Here is an 8,319-nt window from a genome sequence, read left to right as displayed (position 1 = left end):
GGGCCTACTATTAAATGACGCTCGCCTATTCAAGGCAGTGAAGCAGATATTATGAAAGCAGGAGGGACTAGATCTCCCCATGCTGTTAGGCCTCAAGTCAGACATCTTGTCTACCACTGGAGCAAAATGTAAGTCAGTTTAAGAGCAGCATTTGAATTAAATGTGTAGAAACAAATGTTCTCATCAATGGGTTCATTCACGTAATGAATGTCGCTTGAACGCCGTCAGCGCACGCTAATGATTCTCACACGGCCTCTATGATGCGTGTTTCCATCCTCAATATCCTTTCGAACTTTCATACAGGCAATGTTTAATGGACAAGGCCATTTTTCTTGGTATCTTTGCAGACTTGTAACTGGGCTTTAAAGGGGACATATTATGAAAACAACACTATTCCTGGGATTTGAGGTGTTGTTTTGGGTCTCTGGTGCTCCCACACGCATACAAACAGATTTTTCACAGTTGAATATTATGGTGTGTTCCTGAATCCTCGAACGCCAGACTTCCGAGTCGAAAGTCGAAGATCTCCCAGCTTTCTTGCGGCATTTCTCGAAGGCACTCCCCCTTTTTGTCTTCATCTTTCGAAAATCGAGAGAGTAGACCGAGAGCAGTGATGACGCTCTCAACAAAATGGCTGTGCCCGTGGGGAGATATTTCATTTTAGTTCATTTAGTACTTCATTTTAATGTTGATTTTAAATGCTCTCGTACACTTGATTACATTGCTACTTTATTCTGGTCACCAATTAATACATTGCATGGTCTTTCTGGGCGTGCAATACAATGTAAAGTTGTGTTTGTTTGTTTTCGGGCTCATGTAACTAACAATAAACAACGACTAGACAATTTCATGACGCAATCACAAAGACGAACAGGAACGCTATGAATGCTCCGAGACAGGAAGTGACGTCAAACATGCAAATCGGAAGGCTGCCGTCCGAGGACACACCCACTTACCTCCCACTTCCCCACTCCCCTCCAATCAGAGCATAGCTACGATTTTATGGACCGGCGGACTAGCAGCTTCGGCGGGGGGGAACTCGGCGGCAGCTCAGCTCCGAAGTACGATCCCTTTCTCTGCCGGACTGCCGCCGAGCTCCCCCCGCCAGACTTTTCAGCTCCCGGAGGGCACCCGCCGGAGCAACCGGAAAGCTTCGGCGGCAGTTCAGCTCCCGGAGAACACAGCCGGAGCTGCCGGACTGCCGGCGGCGGCCGGACGGCTTCGATGGCGGCAGTCCGGCAGTCCGGCAGTCCGGCAGCTCAGCTCCCGGAGTGCAATCCCTTTCTCCTCCATGTCGCGGTTCATGTACTTCAGAGAGTCAAGGCCAAAGCTCCTTTCCCGCAACTCTTCCCGAACATGGCCGAGATATCCCCGACTTTACTTGTTGTGAAAGAGCCGGAGACGTCAGACGCAGTCTGTATGATTCATAATATCATTCGACGCCCACATAGGTTTTGGCCGTGATAATAGATATTACATTATATAAATAACCATATATGATATCATTATTATTATATTATATTATATTGTATAGATATAGAGCTCCTAACAATCCCTTCTCCTTCTCTCCTTCTCCTGCTGCCCATTGGTCAATGGGCAGCAGCTCATTTGCATTAAAGCTACAGACACCAGAAACAGCGCGTTCTGAAGGGACTGAAACAGAGGGGAATAGCGGTAGGTGCGTTTTTTCTTTTCCTTAAAGCCATTTCCAGCAAACAGCTTCATAAACATGTTTTCTGGAACTCAAATACTATGTTTACTTGTTGGGAAAAACACCATAATATGTCTCCTTTAAATGGAACGACGAGAAAAGCATTCGTGTATCATTCACCGAACCAGGCTGGGAGAGCATGTTGGCTGAGAGATTACCTCCTCCCTGCCCTCGTAGATCTCCATCGACAGTCCCCGCTGGGAACGTTCACATCACACAGCGGTTGGGGTTAAGGTTACCCCCGTCGTGAGGTTGTCATGACCCTACTCCCCAGTGCATTCCCAAACAGCCATCTTCCATCTCCTGTGTTCCCCTCTCTGAAACCCTCTCCAAACCTCCGGTGGAGAACAAGATCCTGGGGCCTCCATCTGTAGCACCAACAACTCCTCCTCCACCACCACCACCACCACCACCATCACCAACATTCCCACCACCGCCACCGCCACCACCGCTGTTTTTAGTTGGATTTCTTCTTCTTCAACAGCGTTCAGTCTTTCCAAACGGCCCTCATGTTGGTGTTTCTCTGACTACAGAGCAAGAGTGAGACAGCGATCACAAGTGGTCACTCAGCCTCATGTGGAGACGCCTGCTGGCGGTCTCAGAGCTCTGACCGTGGGTGATCCGATCCCCCAGGATGTACGTTAGCGCCAGGTGTGAACCGGGCCTTTGACTCCAGACTTCAGATCTCACCGAGGGCCAAGGACCCCCACCTTGCCGCCTCTTCTAGGATCGGGATCTCACACACACACACACACACACACACACACACACACACACACACACACACACAAGAGAGCTACATGGGTCTAGAGGAGAGAGAGAGGGAGCTTCGATGTTTTGGATGTCAAATTTTGGAATATGCTTTACATATGCATCCATAACACAATATGCACTTTCCTCAAAAACTCCATATTGATTCTACCCCTCTTGTTTTTGTTGCTCTTGTTGCGATGTTATCTTTCTTCTGACTCCGGAGCAAACTGTAAACCGGCAGCTCATAGGACGTAAGGGAGCAGGGGTCTGGTTGCAGTTGACCAGAAGTAGCGCTCAAACAGAGGATCCTCTCTCAGCCTGCCAGCCTGGGTCAACATGGCGCCGTAAAGATCAGTGACTCAGCAGCTCGCAGACGACATATGCAACAAGTCGTTTGCATATGAATGAGGAGACACAGATAATCAAACTTGTTCTGTGTCTCCGGTCGGACCGTGAGCTCCAGGAAGGCTAATCTAAACCGTCCTGTGTTAGACCGAACAGACCTGGTGCATGGGCTGTAGGGTTGGGCACCCGTGAACCCATTGTTCAAAACATAACTCGCATACTTCTCAAAGCCAAAACTTCTGGCGGAATCTAGGTTTCCAATACCTCCACTTTGTCACACATGTAATATATTTTATATTATACTATATATTGGTTTCTTTTTTAATTTTATTATAAAATAAATGAACGTCAAATATTAGCGAATTTTACTTAAAAAAACTAATGTATTGACGTAACTACATACACATGTCGGTGTGCTATATGAATATTGTAAATCAATGGATTTATTAACCAGAAAAACATTTAAATGTCCAGAAATCGCAGTGCTTTCTCTGTATTTACGCTTTCTAATCCGATTCCAACAGCTCCCCAAGCACTTCAAAGAACTACCTGAAGTCTCCATCAACTACGGGACGATCAAGTATCTTGAACTTCTGTTGTCGCAACTCTCTCTCTAAATGGCTCTGGGCTGAACTACATTTACAGCAGTTGGTGGCTACTCTAAAATATACAGAAAAGAAGAAATATGGCGAATCAGGGCCAAGCTTCTAAACGGCTCCATGTGGAAACACTACGTAAACAGAGTTGTCACATGGTAAACCACCTAATCAAACAACGATCCAACGCATGTTCATTCATCCAAATCACTGACTGGCCAGGAAGGAATTACACTGAATAATTTACATTTCAAACGTGTTTCGGTTTTTAAATTGTGAATATTGAACAATAATACAGCAATAGTCTTCACACATTAAAACAAAAGTAGCTACAACCGAGTCAACAAAATGTATTTTATCCACGCCCACACACGTCAGAGTTTGACCTTTGTGTTGAACACGCACGTGTGTGTGTGTGTGTGTGTGTGTGTGTGTGTGTGTGTGTGTGTGTGTGTGTGTGTGTGTGTGTGTGTGCGCGATGAAACACACGTCAACAGAAGACGTTAAATATGAAAGGGAAAATATTTCCTAGCAAGCCAGTTTTTATGTCAACAGTGTTGAACTCCCTGTAATGTTGGCCAACAGTTTCCTCTACACGTGGGGCCTCTGCCCTGTGTTCCCGGGCTCTCAGACCCGGGTTCCTGTTGTGTCACTCAACAAGCACCAACCGACTCTTCGCTTGTTTCCGATCGACGGAAAGGCAGATTTCTAACGATTGTATGTTGAATAAATATCAATGGAAACTTGTTATTAGCTGTTGGAGCATTCTGCGAAGGAACATACAACCAATTCACACTAACAAACGGCCTCTTCAAAACGTGTAAAACTCATTCGGTTTTGCATACAAACAGATCGAGTTAACTCGTAATTATTTTTATTTACGTTATTGTAACCCTTCCACGTCTTAAAGCAGGAAACACCATGGAGAGCACACAAATGTATATCTTCAACGGTAAACAATATACATTTAGCTAGCACTATTAGCATTGGCTGGCTTATTGTTCTTTGCGTTTTATCTGAAAACACGTGTTTTCCAAGTCCAGCGTCGCCAGCGGGGAACGAACCCGGGCCGTCGGTGTTGTTGCCACAAACACAGGGCTCCACTCTGTGTGAGCGGGAGACGCGCCAGAGAGCAGTCACCCACCGCCTCCCCGATAATAAACACATCTGTATTCCGCAGACGCTCAGCATCCACAAACCGCTGTAAACTGTTTTGACGAACCGACGGACAACGCAGGGGGAGGCCATACTCTGTGTAGCATTCATGTTGTGGTGGAGATGAACATCTGCCAGATATAAATAGAATGGAGGAGAAGTTTTTCATCTGTAGAGAAAACGAAAGGACATAGACCTGAATCACAGGCCGTTTAACCCCCTCGTCCGAAGGGTTGTTTGCCCAGATGGAGCGAACTATTATGCTTGGAAATAAATTCTGTAGTCAACACAGTATGACCAACCAAAGTGTAGGAGACACTAGGAATCTATTTTGTCAGTTGTAGCCTAGGGAAGGTATTGAAACACAAGAAACATAAGAAAACTTAAGCTTGCATCCAAATAAATGTCAAAATGTCCAAGACTAAGCTAGGCTAATTAGATGCCAACAATGGGATAATAACATGACACATCTGTAGACGTTGTTACGGCTCCAGGATGTTAGCTTGCTATGTCTAGGGGGGGAGGGGGAGTAGGGGAACCATAACACATGTTACTGTTAGACTGACTGGGAGAACAACAAAGCAGGGCACAACAGCAAACTAGGTACATAAGTGTGTTTATTTGGTGACCGTTCCGCCAAGGGGAATAGGGAACTATAAGCGGAGCCAAATCAAAGAAAACAAGATAAAGTGACAACTAACTAGTGCATACATACAACCTAGCTAATACATACAGAGGGTGGCCCCACTTCTAACCTGATGTGATAACAGAGTAAATCTACGTGATGGTAGTGTAAACCCAAGGGTATCTTACCTATTCACCTAAAACCCTATGGCATCTCAAAAACAAAAGGCGTTTTTCAATGGAGGCAAACAGGTGCAAGTTAGCAAGGCCTGATGACACTGATTGGCCAACAGACAGCTCCCAGATTGGACAGGGGGTTGGACGATGGTGGAGGAACAGCCAATGGCATGAGACCTACAGAGAACGAGAGGGGAGACACAGGAAAACAACCACACACGTAACAACGTTACCACAGTATTTGTGCTCAATGGGATTATCATAATTTCAAAGACTTCACAAACATAGCTTCACCCTGATAGGGCAGTGGAATCCTTACATTCCACTACCCTCTATATTCTCTAATCTATGCTATCATAGAATCTTAAAAACATATTTTCACATGTTTTCCGATGACTGCCATGACCGTGAGTAACCGGATGGCGTCCATCTTGTTGACTAGCTGTCCTCAAAGGCGGCCATGTTGTGTGTTTGTATATCACAGTATCAGAGAGTGTATCACACCGGGGGCCACAATGTTGAGGCCTTCATCTGAGGGCCTACAATGTAAACAGCCGCCGACAATGTTTAGATAGAAACGGAATTCCAACAAAATGGCGCTATTTTTATAATGGGGCTCTTTTCTCTGTAATTTAAGTTATCAATCACAGGAAAATTGCCCAGCGTGACATCTGAATGGTTGTGATGTGATAACATAATGCAGATGAAAGAACGCACACACCCAAACACACACACACAGACAGAGAGATGAAGACCGACAGACAGACCCACAAACCCCCACACACACACACACACACACACTGTTGCGTGTGACCATGACTCACTCACTCAGACATTGATCAGGCCACGTTTATACGTAGCAGGGTATTTATAGAAACGAATATTTCCCCCCCTCCGTTTTCAAAAATAACATTGTGCACACAATATCGTTTTCAAAAAAGTTGTTGTTTACATCAAAACGCATAAATACGCCGTAGAGTGCAATTAAAGCCATGCAAGCCAATCAGAATCCGCAGAATCAACAACAACGAATAACACGAGCGTCTTCCTGTAACAAACAAACTGTAAACATAGGGCGCTCATATGACGTTAAGCATTTCCTGGCGCATAATGTGACGCTTCAGAACCTAAAACCCAGTTTCCCCCCGTTGACACGACAACACATAACCGGCGTTTTCAGAAATCTCCACTTTGGCCGGAGTTTTTAGAAATGATCGTTTTCTGTGACAAAAACTGCGTTTTCGTGTAAATGAGAGGCCAAACCGCGTGGAAATATCTGCGTTTTCCCTTCGTGTAAACGGGGCCTGAATCACTGTGCTGTGCCTAAACCCCCATGTCTTTTGCTTTCTCATCAGGCTGGCACACTCAGGCTGACACACCTGCAGCAAATCTGAGATCGCTACCGCCAAATTACCAGCCTGCTGTATAAAGCCAGCAAAGTCAGTTGCAAAATGGAGGACAGACCCGGCAACACCTTAGTACGAGTTGTTAAATAGCCTTTTCTTTCAGTAATCTTTGATCTAGGCCTGGGGATGGCCGGCGGTCCTACTTTTCCGTTTAGTTCTTAGTTTATAATTTGGTTTTGTCAGGCAGGGAGGGGGGACCAGCCTCGACGTCCCTATAGGGGGTGGCCTGGTCCCCCCCCTCCATTTTGCTGAGTTTGTCCGGCATCTCCAGGTCCCTTTTGGTTTGCAGACTTCTTTATTTGGTAAAGTATTCATACTGCATTTCAGCTATGGTTTCATTTGGTTAATAAAACCTGTTAAAAACATCTTATTTCATGGTGTCCTTCCTTTATGTTGGGGTCTCCAATTCGAGCCACTGGGTATTTTATTCAGTTGTTTGGAGGCCGTAACATAATGGGGGCTCGTCCGGGACAAAGTGCTGGTTCTATTGCCTGTTCCTGGCTCTTCTCTGGAGGCGCGTTATAGCGGCCCTTACCTAGTCAAGAAGAAGGTGGGCGATCGAGACTACGTCATCGACACCCCTGAACGTCGACGGCGTAGTAGGCTGTGTCATATTAATATGTTGAAGCCTTACTTTGACAGGGAGTCTCAGTCTGTTTTCAACCCCTTCTGATGGTCCAGAGGTCAGTGGGGCACCGGAGCTGTCCAGTGTGGGAATTGCTGATGGTGACAAGGTAACTCTGGCGCTGTCTAGCAACGCCAGTGTTCCTCCCCCTGAATCTCAGGATGGCCAAGATGATACTATGTGCCGACTCGCACGCATGTGTTGCAGCATGACATTGATGTTGATAATTCTCCGCCAATCAAACAACACGCCTATCGCGTTAACCCTGAAAAAAGGCTTTGTCTCCGAAAAACAGATGCGGAACACAAACCGAAGGTTAATGAGGTGGTCAATATTCTTGCAGTATTTCAACGTGGAGGTCAGGTATGTCCGTGGCAAGGATAATGACCTGGCTGACACATTGTCACGCTCTTTTTCTGATGAGTGAATGACCTCACGTTACGCACGCACGCACGCAAACACACACACACACACACATTCACAGGGACACAGACAGATGAAGACCAACAGACACACACACACGCATCCAAACACACACACCCAGACACACAGTCGCACAAATAAAAGCATGCACTCACGCACGCACGTTTAAACACACAAACACGCGCTGACACAAGCACAGACAGACAGAAACATACACCCACACACAGTCACTTCCAGTGTGTCTTTCCAGAGAACGGATGACAAACGTTCGTCACCAGGCATGGATGTTTTTGTAAACCCGAACTCGTGTGACTTTGTATTGACGCATCGCAATCCTTCTGGCCTCCCGGTAACCTAACCTTCAGGTTGTGATCAGTCGGTCGTCAGCACGTCCTTTCTATTGGTTAACAGTGGTCCGGATCTCCGAGAGAGGGAGGACTCCCCTCCACTCTGTCCATCAGTCCTTCAGCTGTTTTCTACTGGTCTGTTTACATGACGTCGTGG

The sequence above is a fragment of the Gadus macrocephalus genome, chromosome 4, assembly GCF_031168955.1.
Source record: "Gadus macrocephalus chromosome 4, ASM3116895v1".
NCBI lineage: Eukaryota > Metazoa > Chordata > Actinopteri > Gadiformes > Gadidae > Gadus > Gadus macrocephalus.
The sequence above is the reverse complement of the archived record's forward strand: the minus strand, read 5'-3'. Positions refer to the sequence as shown.